The 25,361-nt window shown below is 46.6% G+C and overlaps 1 protein-coding gene across 12 annotated transcripts in view; it reads right to left on the bottom strand.

Annotated features, from left to right (window-relative positions):
- Positions 1 to 25,361, bottom strand: part of ARHGEF3 (Rho guanine nucleotide exchange factor 3) — a 312,981-nt gene that overhangs the window by 233,831 nt on the left and 53,789 nt on the right. For 2 of the 12 annotated variants that reach the window (XM_086367403.1, XM_086367402.1), the window contains exon 3: positions 17,057 to 17,418. The exons of the other annotated variants lie outside the window; for them this stretch is intronic. The gene's annotated coding sequence lies outside the window, so the exon portion shown is untranslated. The remainder of the gene's footprint in view (positions 1 to 17,056; positions 17,419 to 25,361) is intronic. 12 annotated transcript variants of the gene reach the window in all.

Below are 25,361 nucleotides of genomic sequence, written 5' to 3'. Positions count from 1 at the left end.
GCCCCTTTGTGATCTAACCCTCCTCCCACCCCAGTTCCTGGCAATCATTGATCTGCCTTCTGTTCCGATAATTTTGCCTTTTCCGAAACATCAGTAAGTGGGCTCACACGGCACGTCACCTTTTACGCCTGGCTCCCTTCCCTCTGCGCAATGCGCCGAGAGTCACCTGCGGTGCTGCGTGCAGTGGCGGTTCCTTCCTTTTTATTGTCTTCTCCCCAAAGGAAATCTCTTCACTCAACCGAAAACAACAATGGACCTGCCGCCTGCTACATCCCTTGGCAACGTAGCCAACAATGTTCTAGAACCACCACAGCCTGGGAGGTAACAGTGAATTGGGAGCCCAAGATCACCCTTCCTGGCTGTGTCTGTAACCCAGATTCTGAGTTCTGTGCACATCCCCCCACAGCCTCTTTTTGGGGTCGCTCATCTGCAAAATGGCCAACAATACCCAAACTTCCTCAAGAGTGGAGTACCATCAGGGGGCAGGACTGGCTGTCAGGAGATGGCTGACAAGCTGGGGTGCTATTTCAGGGCAGCACTGGGGGTGTGGGGGCAGCTGGCTGCCCAACCTCTTGGGAAGAGTGAACAGGTGAGAAGGAAGTGGAGGCTGAAGAGAGGATGAACTCTCCTGAGAACACTGGGAGGAAAATGAAACAGAAAAAACAGGGTGGTGGCAGCTGTCACAGTATTAGTAACGATCACCACAGTGGCCCAGGAGCCACGAGTTCTTACACTTGGGCCAGGTGATGTTTACAGCCGTCCTCTCGTATAATCTGCACAAGGTGATGGGCAGGCTCCGGTAACATTTCATCTCACAGCTGAGGAGCCTGGGGCACAGGGAGCGTGCACAGTGTGCCGGCAGGGGGCGAGGCTGAGCTCGGACAGCAGTTCTCACCCTCCTAGCCTCGCCTTTGTCTCAACTAGAGCTGAGCTGAGCTGCTGGTGATGCAAAGGCTGGGCGGGAGCCAGGGAAGGAAGAGTGTGGCACAGGACGGAGGCAGGAGGGAGGGAGCCACTGGAAAGGGAACTGGAAGAGGAAGGGACCCCAGGGCATGCTTGTACCTACAGGCTGCTGCACCAGAGGCTTGTTTTGTTCTTTCAGCGGTAGGACCCGTGTGCCAAACCTGATTATACTCAAAACCCAAGACATAATAAACCTGGTAAAAGCAGAGTTGCTCTGCTTGAAGGGAAGGAGGAGGAGGAACTAGACCCACCAACCTCCCCGACCCCTACACCTCCATCCTGGTGGAACTCGGGACTCCTTAGGGCTCCACTCTCGGATGCATGCTCCCTGAGGGCTGGCTCTCTCTGCTTCCTCCCTTCCTTTCCTTCCTCTCTTTTTCTTTCAAATACGCAAACAACAGCACGTTCAAAACTAACATTAGCCAGAGCTGCACTGCAGTGTCTTGTGTCTGCACCGTATCGGGATCCAACTGGGACTCAACAAAAGAATAAGTCTGGACAGCACCTGTGCAGGGTCCAATCTGGATCCTCCCTCACCAGCGAAGTGACTCTCAGCAAGCGTCCAACCCTCACAAAGCCTCAGAAGCCCCAGCAGTTCCACCACCTCTTGGGATTTTAAAAGAGTTGAACAAGTGGACATTTGTAAGAGCTCTTAGAACAGCACAGGTTAGAGTGTGATAAGGGTTACCTATTAATCACATGAATAGGATTAAAAGTGTGATGGGGAGGAAAAAATCCAGTGGAAGGAATTAAAATGTCCCCATGGAAAGCACAACGTTCTGCATGACCCAAAGCTGTTCCCTCCCAGGACTGGCCTGTGAATACTCTGGTTTTTGTAACCATCTCTATCATTTTTGTACCACTGGGAGGAAGGGCCTGGACCATGGGGGTGTGAAAGGCATGAGACTGGCAAGGCACGTTCATCTGGAGCCAAGTGTTTTTTAATTGGTGTTAAAGCAACATTCTGTGCCTGGAGAATCCCATGGACAGAGGAGCCTGGGCAGCTTCGGTCCATGGGGCTGCAGAGAGCCAGACACGACTGAAGAGACTAACACACACCCACTCTGCCCCATCTGCCCCATTTCTGTCTGAATCTGTGCTCTAAGAAGCTGGGAAAAAAACATCTTCCTCTTAAGAGGCTTCAAATACTCAGACAACAGCAGACAGATTTTAAAATAACAGGACAGATGTTGTAGCTCTAAAAGAGGAAAGTTCCCTCCGTGAGAATATAGAGTTGTATCAGAAAGGGTTGGAAGTGAATCGTTTCCAGGACTGACTTTTACATGAGCGAACAAGACTCCTGCCTCCACCAAGAGAAAAAAGTCAGCACAGTATGTGGGTGAAGAGTGCCCTCTGCTGGCCAGCAGTGAGAAAACCTCAGGGGTTGCGCCGGGATTGGGGCGGGTGAGGGTGGGCGGGGCGAGTCCTTTTCTCTTCTTTCCTTTCCTGTCTTTTTAATTAATCTGAACTGCAAACAAAAATGTTTCCTTTCCTAAAGGGAGAAAAACAGAGAGAAAGAACAAGGTCAAATAGAATTTCCTTCCACTCCTCACTTAACGTTTTCCTGCTTGGAGCACGTGAATGTCACCTAAAAATGGCCCCTGTGGAACTTGAGTCTTCAGGTGGTCCACAGCACCATCCAATTTCCATCCTAAGACCTGATCAGATTCCAAATTTCACAGACAGACACCCTGACTCAAAGCCGCCTGACTCCTCCCAGAACCTCTGGGCCGGTGGCGGGGGGGGGCGGGGCGGCAGGTGGGTGGGGGAATCGGCTTGCAGGTAAGGAGATCCCAGTGGCATGGAGGACAGGTTGATTCTGGCTCAGACCCAAATGACTCTGGGTGGCCTGCTCTAGAATCCAGGAACTTTCGAAAAATACACCCTCCCACCTCAAGACTAGACCACAGCTCTCTGCCAGGCTGCTCCCGCAGCTGGGGCCCCCACCGCCTCAGTCTCCAGCTGGAGCACCATCCCCGCTCTCCCTCAAGCCTGACCCTGCGGGTGACTTCTCACCCTCTGGGTTTTGTGTTCACTCAGACAGAACGCCAGAGCCCACCCAGCGGAGCTTCACTGCCCCTTCATCATCACTCACAGCTGTTGCAAAGTCCCCACTGAGCTCCCTTCTCTGTAACAATAATAGGAATTGCCATTGACTGGAGGTCCACTAACTGCCAGAAACTTGACACATACCACTTTAAAAGAATCCTCCTAACCTCAAGAGAAGACCTCTTGAGCACCTCTGGGGGGCTTTTCTTTCTGAATGGAGGGCAAGAGCTATTTAACCCTTGAGGCTACTCAGCTTCTTGTGCAACAGCTAAGGAATGACTTGGTCCTGTCTGCCTTCCCCTCCCCAGCCGCCGTTATTCGATCTGAGTGCATCAGTCTCTATATGTAAACTGAGTGAATCAGAGGGAAGAGAGGCAGGATATGGAGAGATGAGGGAATACTGAGGGGGGCAGGGGGAGAAAAGTCTTCCAGACTGCATATAGGGGGAGTCTAAGGGGAGGAGGAGAGAGGTCCTAGGGTGCCTGCAAGGCCAGGTGAGCTGGGGACTGAAGGGAATGAGAAGAGAGAAGAGTTCCTAAGAAGGGCTGCTCTTTGGTATAAAATGGATCCCCTTTGAGTCTTCTTTGAGAGACGTGGTAAAGACGAGAACCAACAGACTTTGAACCTTTGGACATAGCAAAACCTGAGGTCTGGAGTGTTGGAAGCTTTGGTATCTGCCCAGGTTACACTCCAACGTTCCAGTGAGGAAACAGGCCGACAGAGGGTCACCACCTTGCTAAGGCCCACACAGCCCATAAGTGGCAGAGCCTAAATGCAAATCCAAGTGCATCCTCCTCCACTGCTCCTTCGGCGATGCTCAGGCCTCTGGGAGAAGGAAAAGACGACCACCTAACAGGCCAGGGGAGGGGCAGACATGAGACAGACCGTGGGGACTGAAAACCTCCACGACGAATCGCACACTGTCAGTGATGTCAGAAGGACCAGTTCCTTCCCTTCCCTCCTGTGTCCTAATCTCTGAGCTCGCCCTGGTTCTGAACGCCCACCCTCACTGCTGGATTCCTGTTGTCCTTTATTGCCCCAAACCCGATTTGGCAAGTGCCCTGCTACTGGCCTCCCCCAGGTCTGCACACGGTGTGCGTTCTGACCCCAAATTCCTCCAGTGGGGTGGTGGAGGCACAATTTCTCACAGACATTGTTTCTCTCTCCCGGATTAAACACCCGGCCCTGTGTCTGCCAGGGCTTCCCTGGTGGCTCAGATGGTAAAGCGTCTGCCTGCAATATGGGAGACCCAGGTTCGATCCCTGGGTTGGGAAGATCCCCTGGAGAAGGAAATGGCAACCCACTCTAGCACCCTTGCCTGGAAAATCCAATGGACAACAGGAACCTGTAGGCTACAGTCCATGGGGTCGCAAAGAGTCGGACACAACTGAGTGACTTCACTTTCACTTTCCTGCACCTGCCTGAGGAAGTGATCTTCTTCCCATGCGTTCATTGATTCACCAAATAGCCACTTGTTTCTACCTTACACCAGGCACTGTGCTAGCCACTCAGGACATAATGCTACTTAAAAAAAAAGTTCCAAACTAGGAAATAAAGCACGCCTCTTTAACATCATCTACAGTCAGCACCTGCCTACAGGGTAGGTGATTTCTGACTTACGATTTGCTTTTGATTAGGTCCCAGACTCTGTAAATTTATGATGTGAACTTGTAAAAGACTGGTAAGTTGTAAAAGTAATTTCTGCCAAGTATTAAAGATAATTCCAAAGGTTCACTTCAGTTCAGTTCAGTCGCTCAGTCGTGTCTGACTCTTTGGGACCCCATGAACTGCAGCACACCAGGCCTCATTGTCCATCACCAACTCCCAGAGTTCACTCAAACTCATGTCCATCGAGTCGGTGATGCCATCCAGCCATCTCATCCTCTGTTGTCCCCTTTTCCTCCTGCCCCCAATCCCTCCCAGCATCAGGGTCTTTTCCAATGAATCAACTCTTCGCATGAGGTGGCCAAAGTATCGGAGTTTCAGCCTCAGCATCAGTCCTTCCAATGAACACCCAGGACTGAGCTCCTTTAGGATAGACTGGTTGGATCTCCTTGCAGTCCAAGGGACTCTCAAGAGTCTTCTCCAACACCACAGTTCAAAAGCATCAATTCTTTGGTGCTCAGCTTTCTTCACAATCCAACTCTCACATCCATACATGACCACTGGAAAAACCATAGCCTTGACTAGACGGACCTTTGTTGGCAAAGTAATATCTCTGTTTTTCAATATGCTATCTAGGTTGGTCATAACTTTCCTTCCAAGGAGTAAGCGTCTTTTCATTTCATGGCTGCAGTCACCATCTGCAGTGATTTTGGAGCCCAAAAAAATAAAGTCTGACACTGTTTCCACTGTTTCCCCATCTATTTCCCATGAAATGATGGGACCAGATGCCATGATCTTGGTTTTCTGAATGTTGAGCTTTAAGCCAACTTTTTCACTCTCCTCTTCCACTTTCATCAAGAGGCTTTTGAGTTCCTCTTCACTTTCTGCCATAAGGGTGGTGTCATCTGCATTTCTGAGGTTATGGATATTTCTCCCGGCAATCTTGATTCCAGCTTGTGTTTCTTCCAGCCCAGCGTTTCTCATGATGTACTCTGCATAGAAGTTAAATAAGCAGGGTGACAATATACAGCCTTGACGTTCTCCTTTTCCTATTTGGAACCAGTCTGTTGTTCCATGTCTAGTTCTAACTGTTGCTTCCTGACCTGCATACAGGTTTCTCAAGAGGCAGGTCAGGTGGTCTGGTATTCCCATCTCTTTCAGAATGTTCCACAGTTTATTATGATCCACACAAAGGCTTTGGCATAGTCAATAAAGCAGAAATAGATGTTTTTCCATGATCCAGCGGATGTTGGCATTTGATCTCTGGTTCCTCTGCCTTTTCTAAAACCAGCTTAAACATCAGGAAGTTCGCGGTTCACGTATTGTTGAAGCCTGGCTTGGGGAATTTTGAGCATTACTTTGCCAGCGTGTGAGATGAGTACAATTGTGTGGTAGTTTGAGCATTCTTTGGCATTGCCTTTCTTTAGGACTGGAATGAAAATGGACCTTTTCCCGTCCTGTGGCCACTGCTGAGTTTTCCACATTTGCTGGCATATTGAGTGCAGCACTTTCACAGCATCATCTTTCAGGATTTGGAATAGCTCAACTGGAATTCCATCACCTCCACTAGCTTTGTTTGTAGTGATGCTTTCTAAGGCCCACTTGACTTCACATTCCAGGATGTCTGGCTCTTGGTGAATGATCATACCATCGTGATTATCTTGGTTGTGAAGCTCTTTTTACAGTGTTATTTTTCTGTAGAACCTTAACAAGTTTTATACCTAAATTTGCAGTCTTATCCCAACATTCTTTTCTTCACAATTTTCTATGAATATATGTATATATTTGTACACATATATACACACACAAATGAGAGTACATGTATGTGTACATATACATACTATATATACTTACATGCACACACACACACATGCATATATATCACATATATCTTCCTGGATACCTCCTAGATCCCGCTTTCTCTTCCTTATCCTTCTAGTTTTCTCATAAGTGAGTTAAACAGATATTTTACCCAGACTAAGTATATATTTATACAAGTGTTAAAGAAGGTTTTCAGAGAAAAGCAACCTTTGTGTGAGATCTGAAGAATAACAGGAGGAAAAGCATCCCAGGCAAACCGGGCAGCGTGTGTACAGGCCCAGTGGCAGGGAGGACAGCACACTAGAGACCTGGGAAGACGGTCGTGTGACCTCCACGATCTGCCACCGATCCTCTCAACCAACACCTGCTGTATCAACATCATGACGGGACTGTTGAGTCCCTCCTGTCTGTCCCAGTCACACGCAATGGCTGTGAACACAGAACTGGCCCCACTGGGTGGGAGATGAACTGTGTTCCCTGGATCAACTGACTGTAACTCCATGCCACCCTTCTCAAATGACTGGGGAGAAGCCAGGTACAGGACAGCTGGCGAGGTCCCAGTTCTCGGGGGAGAGGACTCCTGTGCACTGGACTACACCCTCGGATGCCAGCCTCAGTATGTGGCACAGAGGAAAACAGAGATCCCAGACATCAACAGCTCTACACCAGGCCCTCTGTCAACCCCATGCTCTGTGGTGGGTCCAGCTCCACAGGCTGCTCGTTCACCAAGCCAGCATGGCACAAACCCCTGCTCAAGGGGGCTTGCTAAAACCTACAACAGGATGATCCTTTCTGCACATTTCCACTAAAACATCAGTCTACACTCAAGTCGTTCATCCGCCTCCTGAGAACAGGGGTTCTCTCTGTCACAGCTTAATCAGCACCAGCCCTGGGGGCAGAAGACTCTGGCCAGAGGCCAGTAACTATGTGACTTTGGACAAGTTGCTTAACCTGCCTGAGCCTCGGTGTTCTCCTCTGGAAGGGGAAATACTCATGTGTCATTAGAAGACTCAGTGTTCGTGGACACAAACACAATATAAATGGGTCTTATTTTCATAGTTGTTATAATTATCTGATGCTATTTTTAAAATATAACGAGGGTTTGTTAAGTACATAATACAACTCTATGTGGAACTTGAGCAAAATTTCCACATAAAAATGGAAAGCCCCAAACAACAAACTAATAGAAACATGGGCAGAAAGCAAGCTCTCATCTCAAAAGGCTGACAGGTGTGTTTCTGGAGTGACGTTGCATCAGGCGTAGAGCCGGGCACTCTCTTGCTTCTACTCAGGTGTTAAAATGATAAAGTACAGAGAACGCAGGTCCATTTGTCAACATGTTCAGGTTTTTCAAAAGAGACCACTAGGCGGAGAATATGAAAATTCTTCTAAAATTGTTTGCCAGAAAGGGAATAGAACTTTGACAGTCCCGTTCATTTCACATTTCTGAATATGAAAGAGTTCGTATTTTTCCATGATTGTGTGCCTCAAGATATAAGATACTAGTCTCAAGATACTAGCACTCATCTGGACAGGTCATCTTTTAAATAATTTTTTCTCATTAGACCTATAATAATTAGTACATATGAAGTACTTCCCACATTCCCCTGAATCCAGGATAACAGAAGAAAACAATATATGTACCAGGAATTATGGCTAGCGCACAAAGCATCTATTCTCAGCCTCGGGTTCGTCACACCTCAGGATATTTCTGTATCGAAGGGTAATGTGAAATGCTTAAAATTAAAAACAAACTCTCCCAGACATTTAAAATTTATATGTTTAGGAGATGAATGAACAGCCCTCATAAGATCAAAGAGTGAGGATCTTTGTGGCACTAGCACATAGGAGGTATTTCTTGAATCAATAACTTCTAAAGTAGTTGGAATTGAAAAGAGGTGTTCAACAGGCTGCCACTAGGGGGAAAAAGAGAGTAAAATTTCTTAACTGCACAAGACCCCTGGAGAAGGCAATGGCACCCCACTCCAGTACTCTTGCCAGGAAAATCCCATGGATGGAGGAGCCTGGTAGGCTGCAGTCCATGGGGTTGCAAAGAGTCAGACACGACCGAGCGACTTCACTTTCACTTTTCACTTTCATGCACTGGAGAAGGAAATGGCAACCCTCTCCAGTGTTCTTGCCTGGAGAATCCCAGGAGCCAGGGAGCCTGGTGGGCTGCCGTCCATGGGGTTGCATAGAGTCAGACACAACTGAAGCAACTTAGCAGCAGCAGCAGCACAAGACCCCACCCCACCCCCCAACTTAAAAAAAGAACAAAAACCTGGTCTCAATATGAAACTCCAACAGAGAGAAACTTAAAAAAAATAGAAGTTGAAGCTAAAATTGGACAATTAAAGGTTTTCTGGTAAAACTTGGAGGAAAATTTCAGGGCTAATGTAACAGCACTAAGGACTCCTTCAGTCCAGGCCCTGAGGATTCTGTTTAAAATGTAAATAGGTTATCAGGACCGGGTAACATATTAATACCCACCAGTCATTAAGTCCCACACGTGATACATGGTAATGCCTCAACTGAACTAGCAAAAGGCCAGGCCCTGGGGGATGGGGTGCCGGCTGGGTGAGTTTCAGTGTAGAAGAAAAGAGGAAGACAGGAGCTGGTACCCACTAGGTACAGGCCCACAAGAGCTCTTTAGTCCCATCATTGTCCATATCCCTATCAAATAGATCTAGAAACTGGGCTTCCCAAGTTAAAGAAGAGACTCAATGAATAGCATCATCATTCCCCCTATATCCACGTTGTACCCCATCAGGAGTCTTCAGAGATCCCCTCTATCTCCCTCATTTCTGCATTTATTTTGTTCAGACCCTTTCCTCCCCAATCCCCTGTCTCAGCTCCCCCTGCACACTGCAACCAGCAAGAAGCTGTTGAATCTCAAATCCAGTCATTTCCTCCTCACCCCTGCATCCCATTTCAAATCTCTGAAAGGTTCCATATCTCTCATAAAATACAGCCCAATATATTTAAAAAAAAAAAAAAAAGTACAATTTAGTAGACCTTCTAACCACTACACCCGTCCTCACCCCACCTACTTGGACCTGTTTTCCTGGGAACCCCACTCCAGCCTCCCCCACCAGGCCTCCAGCCCTGGAAAAGGGACCCCTCCCTCAAGACACCATCCAGGGTATGACGCTTGGTTCTCTCTGAGCAGCTGAGTCAGGCAAGTGGCACCCTTTCTAAGGAGACTTCCTGACAGATCTTCCCCACGGACCTCCGTCAAGACAGACCACTCCTCTCGATTCCCCCATGTGCCTACCTGTCCATGTACCCTATTACAAGTCCCTTCAGGGCACGATCCATCTGTGGTCACTTCTGCCCAGTCCATGGCCTGAAAGAGAACTGGCCTGAGGGTACTGACCTATTGGAAAGGAGCTGCTACCAACAGAAAGAGCAGCTCACGAGTGAGCGGGAGGTGCTAAAAATGAAACTCTTCCCCTGACAGCTCAGTGGCGGGCTTGTCTGAGCAAGAAAGACGAGGGGAGAGTGGGGTCTGGAAGCCTCTCCATAAACAGGGTTGACTCCACACAGTGCCTCCCTCGGGGCAAGCTGTCACAGGAACTCAGAGGAGCTGTTTGTAGGGGCTTTTTCCACATCCACATGTGCTTTTGTCCTGCTCAACAGAGAGGGACACTCTGGGAGTCCAACGAGAGACCCCAGCAGGAGACAGGGGTGGAGTAAACGATCCCAGCACTCCCCCTGCACCCCTGCCCCACCACCCTGTCATTCCCCCTGTAATTACCAGGAAACTCAAATGGTTTTCCATTATCCCTCCTCCAGCGGCCCCATGTTCCAACTTAGAATTCCTGGAGATGCTTCAGCAGGAACCTCTAAAAAAATCATTTTGCAAAAAGCCACACTCCTTACAAGCTTGTATACAGTTGTAAGCAATGTTGCAAGCAGGCTCTTCTGTTTCCTCATTTGCAAAATGAGGTAGGTGAGATTTAATTACCTTTGATGCCCTTAGTCTATGATGTACAGTTTTGTTTTTAAGGTTCTCAAGTTATTTATGCAAACACCAAATTGATCTCATCACAGACTGCTGCTCACTTTCCAGTACCAAATTTTCACTGTCAGCCTGCACATAAACAGTTGAAAAACAACCACCCCTTTATTCAACCCACAGAACCATACAAAAGAAAAAGATGCCAAATGCTCTGTGCACAGAGAAACCCCAAACCTGTGAGATCAAACAGGAGGGGGCCCTCCGCTCAATCCCTTGCCAAGGCCATTCCTTGGTTACAGATACTTGCTTAATATTTACACATCTCAATGTTCATTAAATGTGACCAAATAGGTGACCTGGCTCCTTCTCTTTCCGGCCACCCTGTCTTTTCTAATTTCTCTCCCTGCAGCCAAGAGCAACACTGGCTTGACCCGGGGCACTTCCTGGCTTGAGCTGCTGCAGGGCTCCCTGGAGCAAAGACCATGGCCAGGGCCCTGAGGGGGCCATGAGCCCCTTCGGGGTCTCAGCCATCCACTGAGGTAGCCACAGCCAAGCCCCCAGGCCAAGCCCTGTAGCCCAGGGACCTCATAGACCATTCCTCAAGCCATCTTGGCCAAACTCCAGTGGAAAGCCGGCAGCCAGCCATTTCAGTTTTCATGACTTGGCTTTTAACTCACGTTGTTTCAAGGAATGGCCAGTTCAAATCTGGCCTGCCTTCATCCTCTCTTCCCATTGTGGAACTGGTCGTTTCGGGATCCAGAGGAAGCCACGTCCACGTGTGTACACCCATGGGCACACACAGAGTCCCATCCTCAGCAGATACCGTGAAACAGATCCCTGTACCCATTTAAGCACCTTGTTCTGGGGCCTCCATATGGTGAGAACCTCACTGAATTCTATTACTAGGAAATCATCAGGTCTGACCTTTTTTTTTTTTTTTTAACATTTTTTATTTTTATTTTTTAATTAATTTATTTTAATTGGAGGCTAATTACTGTACAATGTTGTAGTGGTTTTTGCCATACGTTGACAGGAATCAGTCATGGGTGTACATGTGTTCCCCATCCTGAACCCCCCTCCCAACTCCCTCCCCATCCCATCCCTCAGGGTCATCCCAGGGCAACAGCCCTGAGCACCCTGTCTCATGCATTGAACCTGGACTGGCGATCTGTTTCACATATGATAATATACATGTTTCAATGCTGTTCTCTCAAATCATCCCACACTCGCCTTCTCCCAGAGTCCAAAAGACTGTTCTTTACATCTGTGTCTCTTTTGCTGTCTCGCATACTGACTTCTTAATTATTTACAACTGGAGTTTGCATTAGCTCAGCCAATATATTAAATGCAACAAGGATTTCAAAGTTTTTTTTTTTTAATTAAAAGTCTTTTAATCAAAAACATTTAACTTATTCTTACCTACTCATCAAGTCAATTACTTTGAGAAATACCACTAAAAAAACATATGGTCCAATTCAAAACACAACCTGTATTATAAGCTGTTTGTAAGGAGTAAGTGAAAAAAAATCCCACCAAATCTTTAGTGCAGTGGCTGGCCCACAGAAAAGGTTCAAAAATCATTAGCTAATATGATTATGAATGTTATAATTACTCGTCTACAAAGAGCTTCCTACCTAACTTTACAAATTACTCTCAGTACATCACATACACACTTACAATGACCAGTTAGAGGCAGATTTACAATAAAGCAAGGATCCTTTTTTTACTAAAAAGTATCCCCTCAAATTATATACGCAGCAGGCCCCACAAAACCTGGATCCTTCCCTGATGACAAGTAACAAGCGATGCTCACATTCACCTCCCCCATTCCATTCCTCCACTTTCTCCCTTCTGAACATGACACTGATCAGTCCACTTGTATTTTCCCCTTACTATGTAACTATAAACAACAGTGTTTCTATACGTAAGCTTTATAAGTGGAATCGTATCACGTTATACTTAATCTCTTGTTCTTTTCTATTGATATTTTATATTTTTAAGATTGATTCATATTGATATATGCAGGTTGTAACTAGAGTCCTTGATTGTATGGATATAATAGGCATTTGTGCATTGTCCTGCTGATGGATATCTTGGGTCTTTACCATTTTCTTCTGTTACAAACACAATGGTAGTAAGTATGCAGCCATTCCTGTTCAGATCTCCTTGGGGACCAGCATCAGCCAGAGTTTCTCTAGGGAATCATGGCAGACACTGATGCATCCTTTGTCCTTACTAACAGAACTCAGTGTGTTCTAGGTTGTAATTAAACATCATCACCTTCCCAGACCTCCCTGTAGCTACAGGAAGACACATACCTCAGTTCTGGCCAAAGATAAAAATCTACTGAAGATTCCAAAAAGATTTTGCTTCCCTTGATATAGTGACGGCCCTCCTTCCTCCCCTGCTAGAACGCAGATCTGAGGGCAGGAGACGGGCAGCCATGGTGTGAACATCAGGACAAAACCTCGCCAAGGGCGTGGCAAAGTGAAAAAAAAAAAAAAACAAACTTGACTTGTAGAGAACTGTTTATTCAGCTGCTACATTAATCTCTTCCTAACCTTTACCACTACTTTACTTAGGTATCATTCTATAAAGAAATGGATACATTTCCCCCCAAAATGGTGAGTTAGCCTTGTTGTCTTTTATCATAAAACTTAAAGTGAGATTCTTAAATTACAAATGTATATAAAGACAAAACTTTTTGTTCTTAAATGTCAGTAGTCAGAATAAGCAAATAAGGAAATGGAACGCTTATCTAAACTCTTCCAGTGCTTACTAAGAATGAGACGGTGACAGCGTTAATAGGTAATACCCAAAATGCACTTACCACATGCCACGCACTGTTCTAAGAACTTCGCATGTATTCAATCAAGTCTCAGAAGAAGGAAACTATTATCATTATTCCCACATTAGATTAGGAGCCTCCATAGTGAGACATTAAGTAACACCAACATCACAACAGCATTTCAGGGCATGTGTTGGTGTGGCAGGCTAAACAACAACCCCTCAAAGACACCCACCTGATTCCCGCGAATATATTACTTTATGTGGCAAAAGGGACTTTGCAGGTGGGATTAAGTAAAGGATCCTGCGATGGGGAGATGATACTGTATTAGCTGGTTGGGCCCAATCACCTTTCAGATGACCAAAAGGGGCCCTATAAGAGGAAGATGGAGGGTCAAAGCAGTAGTAGGAGATGCGATGATGGGAACAGAGAGTGGAGGGAAGCAAGGGAGCTGCAGGCCAAGGAATGCAGGCAGCCTGTAGAAGCTGGAAAAGGCAAGGAAACAGATTCTCCCCGAGAACTTTCAGAAAGCGCCCAGGCCCATCGACACCTTGACCTTGGCTCAGCGAGACTGATCTTAGATGTAAGATTTTTAGGATTGTAAAATAATGTCTGTTGTTTAAACTATTAAGTTTGCAATAATGTTACAGCAGCCCTGGGAAATGAATAGTCGATAACTCTGACCCCCAACCCCACCCTCCTGAGTCCTTGTCCTCCAGGAGCTCGCCCATCTGGAAAGGTAAGCCACCACCTGCTCCTAACCCCAGATGCCACAGGGGCCAAGGAACCCCACAATGAAGTACTGGGGGGGTTCCCAGGGGAAAGTGTCTGGTCCATACGCATGGGCCCCTGGCCATCCCAGAAGAATGCCTTTGTCATGCACAACTGCCTACAAAGTCCAGGGAGATCATGAGAGTCTGGAGTCACTTGCTAACGGTTTTTTTCAGGGAATTCATCTTCTAATGAACCCGCCCTGATAATGTTTCCACATTTGTGTGAGACAAAACTTGGCAAGGGAAAGGGTAACACCCTCACAGAGCTTCCTTCCTGGAACCCTCTGGTGGCCTGTCTGGATTTACCAGTCCGGCCTTCCTGCCCTTCCCTCCAGTTGGGCCCCCTGCACCTCCAGACTAGTAGTGCTTGACATTTCCTTTCTCCCCAGCCAAAGTCAGGCCCATAAACAGATTGTTCTCAGGTAAGAGACGCAGAGTCATCTTCAATCCCCAGCTCCCCTTTCAAGGAAACGCCTCCCACATGCACTCGTCTCCACAAGCGTCACAGTCTTCCCCAGTCAGACCAACAAACTGAGATTTGTCGTGTACCTAAATAACAGCAGCATCCAAGCAATCCTTAAAATAAATGGGGGTGCAAAAAGGAACAGACTCCTCTCTTTATATGATGTTCTTTTAAAAGAAGTCCAACCCTTCCTAAAATGCAGAATGTACAAGGCCAAAGTTGTAAGCTACACTATTGGGCAAAATGATTCAGCTTCTGTTGATCTTAATACATGAAACACACAGAATTTGGGAGATGGGAATATCCAGGAATAATTATAGAGAAACGGTATGAGTATTTGTTGTTGTTATTTGGTCTGTGGCTCAGCGGTAAAGAATGTGCCTGCGATACAGAAGATACATGAGACACAGGTTCGATCCCTGGGTCAGGAAGATCCCCTGGAGGAGAGTATGGCAACCCGTTCTAGTATTCTTGCCTGGAGAATCCCATGGACAGAGGAGCCTGGCGGGGCTACCGTCCATGGGGTTACAAAGAGTTGGACCCGACTGAAGCACGCACAGTCACTCAGTCTTTTTGTGACCCCATGGACTATAGCCCTGCCAGACTTCCCTGTCCATGGGATTCTCCAGGCAAAAGTACTGGAGTGGGTTGTCATTTCCTTCTCCAGGGGATCGTCTTGACCCAGGGATCAAACTCACATCTTCCGCGTTGTCAGGTGGGTTCTTTACTGCTGAACCAGCAGGGAAGCCCAAGGTGAGTATTTATTGAATACTTAATCCTGATTATCGTATCAACCCTACATCAGAGGTACTACTATTAACTCTACTTGATAGATGAGCAAATTGAGGCACAGAGGGTCTAGTAACTTGCCCACAACCACAGCCAGTAAGCAGCAGAGCAGAACAAGAGCCCCAGGAGGCAAACGCTAACTTCAACAGGAAGTGTTTGCCGTAACCCACCTGTCACCTGAGTGTCACCTGTCCCCACCCTCACACAAGTAGTTAAATGGGATTACAAGGCTAGAGGAGAGTTACCAAGGTCCGTACACTGCACAGCAGGGAAACCCCAACATGGATCACAGAGTCCCAGAGAAGTCCTGTAATCAGGACCTGCCTTCCAACTGCTGGACAGCCTGTTCCTCCCGTCCCAGCAGCTCTGTACCCAGATTGTATTCGACCCTGTAGAGAAGCTGAGGGTGAAGATCTGAAGCTGCAAACCAGGTCCTTCAAGGAGCGAAGGCACCACCTCTGTGAGGCTCTGTTCTCTAATACATAAAAGGTGAAGAGTAATGTTTACAGCACCCAGCACAAGGCCCACTCAACTTGACATGTAAACAGAAGACTGTGGGCCCTGGAATAAAAATAACCCCTCAGATTTACTTACCAAAAATTATCCAGTGTACCAAGATATCATCTCATTTGGGATTAATTTCTTGGTAGGACACGAGAAAAGAATAGAAAGCCCAGAGATAAATCCACGCACATATGGACACCTTATCTTTGACAAAGGAGGCAAGAATATACAATGGATTAAAGACAATCTCTTTAACAAGTGGTGCTGGGAAATCTGGTCAACCACTTGTAAAAGAATGAAACTAGAACACTTTCTAACACCATATACAAAAATAAACTCAAAATGGATTAAAGATCTCAACGTAAGACCAGAAACTATAAAACTCCTAGAGGAGAACATAGGCAAAACACTCTCTGACATACATCACAGCAGGATCCTCTATGACCCACCTCCCAGAATATTGGAAATAAAAGCAAAAATAAACAAATGGGACCTAATTAAACTTAAAAGCTTCTGCACATCAAAGGAAACTATTAGCAAGGTGAAAAGACAGCCTTCAGAATGGGAGAAAATAATAGCAAATGAAGCAACCGACAAACAACTAATCTCAAAAATATACAAGCAACTCCTCCAGCTCAACTCCAGAAAAATAAATGACCCAATCAAAAAATGGGCCAAAGATCTAAATAGACATTTCTCCAAAGAAGACATACAGATGGCTAACAAACACATGAAAAGATGCTCAACATCACTCATTATCAGAGAAATGCAAATCAAAACCACTATGAGATACCATTTCACACCAGTCAGAATGGCTGCGATCCAAAAGTCTACAAATAATAAATGCTGGAGAGGGTGTGGAGAAAAGGGAACCCTCTTACACTGTTGGTGGGAATGCAAACTAGTACAGCCACTATGGAGAACAGTGTGGAGATTCCTTAAAAAACTGGAAATAGAACTGCCGTATGATCCAGCAATCCCACTGCTGGGCATACACACTGAGGAAACCAGAAGGGAAAGAGACACGTGTACCCCAATGCTCATCGCAGCACTGTTTATAATAGCCAGGACATGGAAGCAACCTAGATGTCCATCAGCAGATGAATGGATAAGAAAGCTGTGGTACATATACACAATGGAGTATTACTCAGCCATTAAAAAGAATACATTTGAATCAGTTCTAATGAGGTGGATGAAACTGGAGCCTATTATACAGAGTGAAGTAAGCCAGAAGGACAAACACCAATACAGTATACTAACACATATATATGGAATTTAGAAAAAAAAAACCACACACATTTATTTGCTGATAGTTCCAGAGGTCAGAAATCCAAGATCACCTTTTCTGGGATAAAGTCAGGCATCAGCAGAGCAGTGTTTCTTCTGGAGGAGCCAGGAAGGAATCCATTTCTTTGCCTCCTCCAGCTTCTGGAAGACACCTGCACTCCTGGGCTTATGGTCCCTTCTTGCATCTTCAAAACCTCCTGACTCTTCTTCCCTGTCCTCCATGTTGAGGATGCTTGTGACTACCTTGGGCCCACCTCGATGATTCAGGATGAATATGCAGATCCTTCACATCTCTCAAGTCCCTTTTGCCACGTAACCCCCAGTTCCAGGGATCAGGACGTGGACATCATCAGGTGTCCCCTAGTTTGCCTGTTGCACTCTCCAACTAGTTCATAAATTCTGTGTCAGCAGGGACCTTTCATCATTGCCAAGTACAGTATCCGGCCCATTGTTGGAGACAGAGAGAGAGAGAGAGAGTGTGTGAATGAATAAAAAAAAAAAAAGAAACACAGGTCAGGAGAGATGGATGCACAACATACAGCCCTCAAACCAATAAATAACTCACCTGGAATACTGTGCATGCATGAGGGCCCATCACCCCAGTGACTGTAAATAAAGTCATCCCCAGCACCTGGTGCACAGTTGGTGCTTAATAAATGTCGAATGAACCATGAATGCACAGGAACCATTTTTAAAAGGATCTGCCACTTTCCCAGCTTCCTTGAGCCACACAGAGCACGTGTATATATAGAAACCACACCAGCCGCACATTCAAGTAACGTGAGAGCAAATCATGAAGAAGCCAGCTATGTCCACCTGCCAGGGGAGCTCCCAGCTGTTGGTGTCAAGGACCGGCATGAAGTGACATGGAACCTCCACACTGATGAGACAGATTGTAGTTGTTTTTAAACAAACCATCACAGTGGCTCGGGGCTTCCCTCGAAGAAACCCCACACCTTCGGCCAAGAAACAAGGAGCTCGGTAGGCAGAGCTGCAGCCTCCAGGCTCCACTGTCACAGACATCTTCCAGGCCATCTGCAAACAGCTCTCAGGAGCCCACAGCCTAACAGGCGGCATCCGGAGATGATCAGATTTCTATCAGTACCGACACATGGCACTTCTCTCTGGCGCCCATTCAAGATGCCACTCCTCCCCTCAAGGGCTGCTAATACTTCCTGAACAATCAAGCCTTTAAGGATATGGCCCTGTATCAGTGGTACACACCACCTCGCCAGTGTTCTGCCTGCCACTGACAAACCCCCCGACATGGTCTCGATTTCCCTGTGCCCCCTTCCTCTCAAAGATGGGCCCACACACCCATCTCCATTCCAGGCAATTAAGCAACACTGCCCCCAGACTCTCAACACCACAACAATCTTCCTCCTGACCTTCAGAGAACAACCCTCCCTGGGTGATTTTTCCTTCAGCTTTATGGCATCAACTTGTTTCAGACTCTACGTTCAAAACCACTGGCCTAACATCCTGGTGATTCCATGTATACTAAGAAGTCAGGATGTGATTCCTGCTGTGGAGGGAACACAGGGAATGCTGGCACCAGTCATGCTGTGTTTCTTGATCTGGGTGCTGCTGACTGCAAAGGCATGTTCAGTACATGAGAGCCACATGGGTTATCTGTAGCCTTCTCTGCATGTACCGGATTCATCTATAGAAGGTTCACAAATAAAACTGCTGATTTACATGAATTCTCAGTGTGTTCTAGAACTTTAGGGGCTGGAGCTGGGGGTCAATTATACCATATTTCATCCTGATAAGTCACAGGGTTTCTCAACAGCCTGAAAAACCAGTTGTTCCTGTGGTTGAGACGCACAGACCACACTGGGTTCAGAAACTTCCAAAAGCCCAGAAGGAAAGGCAGCCACAGACATGCTGCCATGGCACGTGGCTCCTGCGGCTGCTGAGCCAGAACCGATTTTGTCTGCTCCATGATGGGGCTTGCACAGTGACCACTTGGCCTTCTAGAAGAAAACAGCCAGCCAGCATGGTTTTCTGCAGAACGTCCTATTTGTAAAATCATGGGTGCTCACAGGGGATGGATGCTCTGACTGTAACACGCATTGTTTTCTGAGAACAGAGGCCAGGCCGGCAGCGCCTGCCCCAACCCTTCACAATCACCTCCCCCTCTCAGCCTCTTCCGAGCTGGCCAGGGATGGGTGTGTTCCGGGAACTCACTGCTCATGAGTCACCCTCCCAGGGCCCGACGGCTGCTCCTGGATCCTGATCAATTTCCTTCAAGAGACTGGCTTGGGTGTTTGGGGTTCACACTGCAATAACTTGCAAAAATAAAATGTCTTTTTCATGAGCAGACTGAGCAGCACATGAATGAATACATGAGCCTCAAGACTTCCCCTCCCCTCCTGTGTAACAGGAAACACTCGTTTCTGAGTCCCTTGGTCAGCAGTCATTTGGTCACTTAGCATTTAGCAACGGTGAATTTCTCATCACTTTATTCCAGCAGGGCTGCTCTGCTGGGCAGCTGGGGTGGGACGCCACGGTCCAGGGGCAGCCTGGTCTTTGCTGGCCAGAGGACAAGGCAAAACTGGCCTGAGACCTGGGGGCTTATCCTAGCCTAGCTTTGTGCAGGCTGAGATCTCCAAAATATTTTACACTGCATAGATTCTTGGGCAGAAAAGTCTCTGTTGAGCTATACTGGATGTACTTTCCGAGAACAGATCAAACTTCAGTAAAATTAAACCTGTGCACTTTGCAGGATGATGAACCTGAGGAGGCCGCCCTGCCAAGAACAGCCCATTCTGGGAATGCATGAGTGCCAAGCGAGCCGGGGAGAGGGTTCATGCTTCCTAGGGCGCCTTCTCCCTGAGGTTCCTCCGCTAGCTCCTCAGTTGAGCCTGGATGATGCTGACACCTGTGTTAAAACTTCACTCGATGGCCCTCTTGGAAGCCAACCAGAAACAGACTCCAGACAGCACTGGGAGAAAAAGGCCTGTGATGGGGACCCCAGAGATCTGGATTCAAATCCAGCTCTGGGACCATGGACGAGTCACTTCTCTCTGGACGTGGGCTTCCTCCTCTGTAAACCCCTCAAAGACATCAGCACAGCATCTCTCAAGTCCCCTGAGTGCTGGTGGCTTTTCAATTCCAGCCCACCAGACTTGTTTAATTTTTTTTTCTAATTAATTGCCAGCGTTTCAAAATCTGGAGGGCTCTTGAGACTTTAGAGATTTTACTTTAAAATCCCAAATTCTGGATTCTCTTGGGATATCAGCAGACCTGGCCACAGTGGACCCACATTACCCATAGGAGGCAGAAACTAGGAAACAGAAAGAGTTCCCAGAAAAGGGAATGAACCACCCCAAGCTGATGCCCTGTGAGCATCTAAGTTGAGGACTCCAGTTCATAAGTCTGCCTTATTTTGTTCCTTTAACATATTGCTCAACTTTTTCATTTTTCACTTCAACTGGAACACTCATGAATAAGCTTTGTAGTCAAAATACTTCACAAGAACCAGTACAAACAATCTATTACATGGGGCTCCATAAAGCAGGGGACATATATCCCAGCCTGCCAGCAATTCTAACACTGTCGGTCCAGGGACCCAGGGCGGTTTAAAAGTCCTCTCTGACTCTCTGACCTCCATGGGCTGTCTCCTCAACCCTCTGCCCCTCAGCCAGGGACATATGTTTGGGAGCCAGGACAGTGAAGTCAGAGGTGGGCGGGTTTCTGAGAAGGTCGGGGCCACATCTGCATTTTGTCATCCTTCTGGACAGACCAGCATCTGCAACGCTGCCTGTGGGCCTGCCAAGTCGCTGGCGGGGATGAAGCAACAAGTGAGTCGCGCTGCAGGCAGACGCGAGGAAAAGGCACAGAGAAGAGAGACGCAGGTGCGTCGGGGATGAGAGGCTGGGGCCAGGAAGATGGGGCCTGGACCCACGTCTCTAAAGGAAACACACAAGCCAGGAAACCCAGTTCTCAGGGCAGCCACACCTCATTGGTAATAATGGTGTAATGACAGCAACAGTGAAAGGATTGTCAGCAGCAGGACAGCTAACACTCAGCGAGCTCTTACTCTGTCGGGCGCTGGGGTTATCATCATTATCCCCACTTTAGAGATGACGAAACTGAGGCCCAGAAAGGTCACAGACTTGCGCAGGATCACGGGGCAACAGGTGGTGGAGCGGGAACCTGACCGCAGGCAGCTGCTTCCTGAATCCCGGGGCTCTGCGCTGCCTCGTGCATTGTGCCTCTCGTGTTCAGGATTCAGTGACTAAAAATCACAGTGCAATCTATCTGCACGTGTGCTCCTCGCTGTGAAATAATGATGCTATTTACACTGACATCTAAATGCACAGATCACTCTGCACATAGAACCGTGCATGCTCCTCTCTATGCATGGCGTGGAGGACATTTAAAATGAACTCTGACCATTTGCAACCTGCACCTTACTCGCCAGCTTTAGGTGTGCAAGTCACTGCATGTGTCTCTGGCCTTGTTCACAGTGAAGTGTCTGCCCCTTCAGAGACCTGACTCCCAGCACCCCAATCACCCAGAACAAAGGTGCCCAGTGTTTGTGAAAAAGCCTAATTAATGGGGGGTGGGGGCGGTTCTCTTGAAAGATAGTAACGGGGCTGTTTGACAAAATATATTGATACTGTGCTCCAAGGAAGAGATGTTTGGACCCTCACTCACTGTCAGTCTTACTTTCACAGACATCATTAAACTTAGGAAGAACAGATTAGAAGCAGCAAAACCTAAAGAGTGGAATGAGAAAAAGAAGAAGGTGGTAACAGGTGATATAGATTTCCAGAAAGGAGACCGAAAGGAAATTGCAGGATGTGGCACCAGGGAAAAGGTCTCAGCCCCACCCCCTGGTTAAAGGCACAGGGCGGTGTGCAGGGCTCTGTGATGAAGCTCTAAGTCGGCAACATGGAAAGTCTGAGGGGGAAGGTGAAACTGGGGCGGGCATCCCATTTCATAAAGCAGGGAGGCATGAAGCCTCATAAAGAAACACTTACTGGCATCGTCAATGGAAACAAAAACATTTTAGGAATAGGTTGTAAAGTTCAACCACCTGGAACTGATGTGAACATGTTGGGTCTAAGCACATGATCTTGAACAAAGAATCTCATGGTTTTCTGCTCTAACAGGGAACTCCCTGGAGATTGCTCCTTCAGACACACTGCTGACAGTGTTTCAAGTTTGATACTGAGTCGCTCTCCACCCCATCTACCTGCAGGCAAGTCTATGCCTCCTCCTTTGCCCCCCCGAGAGGACACCTGGCATTGTGTGGAGACACTACTGGTTGTCACAGCTTGGAGGGGGAAGTGCTGCTGGCATCTAGTGGGCAGAGGTGATAGACAATGCTGAACACCCCACTGCGCACAGGACAATCCTTAACAACCAGGAACGACCCTGGCCAAAATGTTGTAGCGCCGAGGCTGAGAAACCCGGATCTAAACCAAGGCAAAGGCGGCAGGTGCCCCGTCACTGTCATGTGACTGCAGACTTTCGTGTCTTCACCTGCACTCGGGGATAATCACTCCCAAACCCTATTGGGCTCTATTGGGAATCAGGTTTTCAAAGTGCTTTGTTAATCACACGTCTCCCTCCACCGTCATCTCTCCCGTTGCCTGCAGAGCCTCTGACTTGACTGAGGGAAGAGAGAAGAGTGGGATCTGGTTAGGTGGGAGGAGTCCGCACAGACTGGTCCTGGGTCCTGCGTAGCACCCACTGAGCACGAGGATTCCCTCATGGAGCGCCCGTGAGGCACGATGCATCCTGAGAGAACCTGATGGCCTGAACAGCCCTGCTCCGCTTCAAGGGGAGCCGGGAAGAGTGTGGTTGATTATGGGCTGGGGTCTACAGGGCAGGGCCTCAGCTCCACGACCTGCCTCACAAGCCAGGAACCACACTCCTCCAACACAACACAACACAACAATAATGATGAAGATGATGCTTAAAATTGATACTGCTCAAGAACTAAGCCCTGTTCGTGGATTATCTCATTTAATCCTCACAACCACCACGGGAGGGGGGTAGGCTGACTACCTTCATTTTACAGGTGAACTACAATCACTTGTCCAAGGCCTCACAGATCAAAACAAACTGGCCTCCACACCCAGGACTCAGATAGCACAGTCCACAGCCTTAATGGCACCATCCTCCAAAACTATACCACTTACATCACCACCTGGATTTCCATTCTAGAAGAAAGCTGGAAACTCGGCGGCACAGACAGCACAATTTCAACTACAATAATCAATGTGTGTGTACATGCATGCCAAGGCAAGGAGGAAATTTCCTGCAGTATTCACTGATTAAACAGTATTTACTGATGAGTAGTAGAATTACAAGTGATTTTTAAATTTCCTCTTTATATTTTTCTAGAATCCTCAAAAATGTTAGCAATAAATAAAAAGTAATAGCTAGTAATAAAATAAAAATAAACTTATAAAAGCAGAATGTTATAAAATTTGTTTTTAATTTTTTAAACATCAATTTCTTGCAAAAATTTATCAGAAAACCTGAAATTACTGTCTAGACCAGGGCTGGCAAACTGTAGTCCAAGGGCCAACTCCAGCCCTCTGTCTGTTTGTATAAATAAAGTTTTATTGGTACTTAAAGATTTAAATGGCCTGGCCTGATGGCTCAGATGGTAAAGCGTCTGCCTACAACGCAGGAGACCCGGCTTCGATCCCTGGGTCATGAAGATCCCCTGGAGAAGGAAATGGCAACCCACTCCAGTATTCTTGCCTGGAAAATCCCATGCATGGAGGAGCTTAGTTGGCTACTGTCCATGGGGTCACAAAGAGTTGGACACGACTGAGTGACTTCACTATCTATCTACTATCACTAAAGATTTAAATGCAAGATATGACACCATAAATCTCCTAGAAGAGAACTTAGGCAAGACATTCTCTGACATAAATTTTCTTAGATTAGTCTCTGAAGGCAAAAGAAATAAAAGCAAAAATAAACAAATAGGGCCTAATCAAACTTAAAAGCTTTTTCACAGCAAAGGAAACCATCAACAAAATACGAAGACAACTTACAGAATGGGAGAAAAGATTTTCAAATGATGCACCCAGCAAGGGCTTACTTTCCAAACTATATAAACAGCTCATACAACTCAATATCAACACAAAAAAACAAACAACCCAATCAAACAATGGGCAGAAGACCAAAGCAGACATTTCTCCAAAGACCTATAGCTGGTCAACAGGCACATGAAAAGATACTCACATCACTAATCATTAGAGAAATGAAAATCAAAACCATAATGAGGTATCACCTCACATTTCACATAGGTCAGAATTGCCATCATCAAAAAGGCTACGAATACTAAATGCCAGAGAGGATGTGAAGAAAAGGGAAACCTCCTACACTGTTGGCAGGAATGTAAGTTGGTGCAGCCACTATGGAGAACAGTATGAAGGTTCCTTAAAGAACTAAAAACAGACTTACCATATGATCCAACAATCCCACTCGTGTGCACATATCCACAAAAGATGATAACTCTAATTGGAAAAGATATATGTACCCCAATGTTCAGAGCAGCACTACTTGCAATAGGCAAGATATGGAAGCAACTTAAGTGCCCACAGACAGATGAATGCACAAAGAAGTAGTACAATGGAATGTTCATTGTTCAATGTTCATTCAGCCACAAAAAAAAAAAAAAAGAATGAAACAATGCCATTTGCAACAACATGGATGGACCTAGAGTAAGTGAGGCAAGTCAGACAAAAATATTACTTACTTGTGGAATCTAAAAAAAAAAAAAAGAAAATGATACAAATGAACTTACTTACAAAACAGAAACAGACTAACAGACATAGAAAAAAAAAAAAACTTACTGTGACCAAAGGGGAAAGGAGGGAGGGATAAACTAGGAGTTTGGGAAGGACATACTCCGTAGCACAGGGAACTATATTCCTATCTTGTAATAACCTGTAATGGAAAAGAATACACACACACACACACACGCACACACAACTGATCACCTTGCTGTATACCTGAAACTAACACATTGGAAATCAACTATACTTCAATTTTTTTTAATTAATAAAATAAAATTTCATCAGAACACAGCCATGTTCATCACTTACGTAAATGTCTAATGCCCACTCTTATACACCTGCAAGTTGAGCAGCATGCAGACACGTGGGAACACCACACCCTGCTTTCGATGCAGCCTAGAGATGGACCTCTTACTTTCCCACCTCTAAATTTCTCCTCACAATGTGTGTCTTTTTTGTTCCAGCCCTCAATGGATGAATCAGGAAGCTCATGAAACTACAGCCCCTCCTTAGAGAGGTAGCCATATGATTTCGTATTTTTATAAAATGTGGAAAAGGTATTTTAATAAAATTTGGAAAGGGA

This window comes from Bos grunniens, chromosome 22 (assembly GCF_055505025.1).
Source record: "Bos grunniens cultivar Pamir isolate PY7600 chromosome 22, Bosgru_T2T1.0, whole genome shotgun sequence".
Lineage (NCBI taxonomy): Eukaryota > Metazoa > Chordata > Mammalia > Artiodactyla > Bovidae > Bos > Bos grunniens.
The sequence above is the reverse complement of the archived record's forward strand: the minus strand, read 5'-3'. Positions and strand labels throughout refer to the sequence as shown.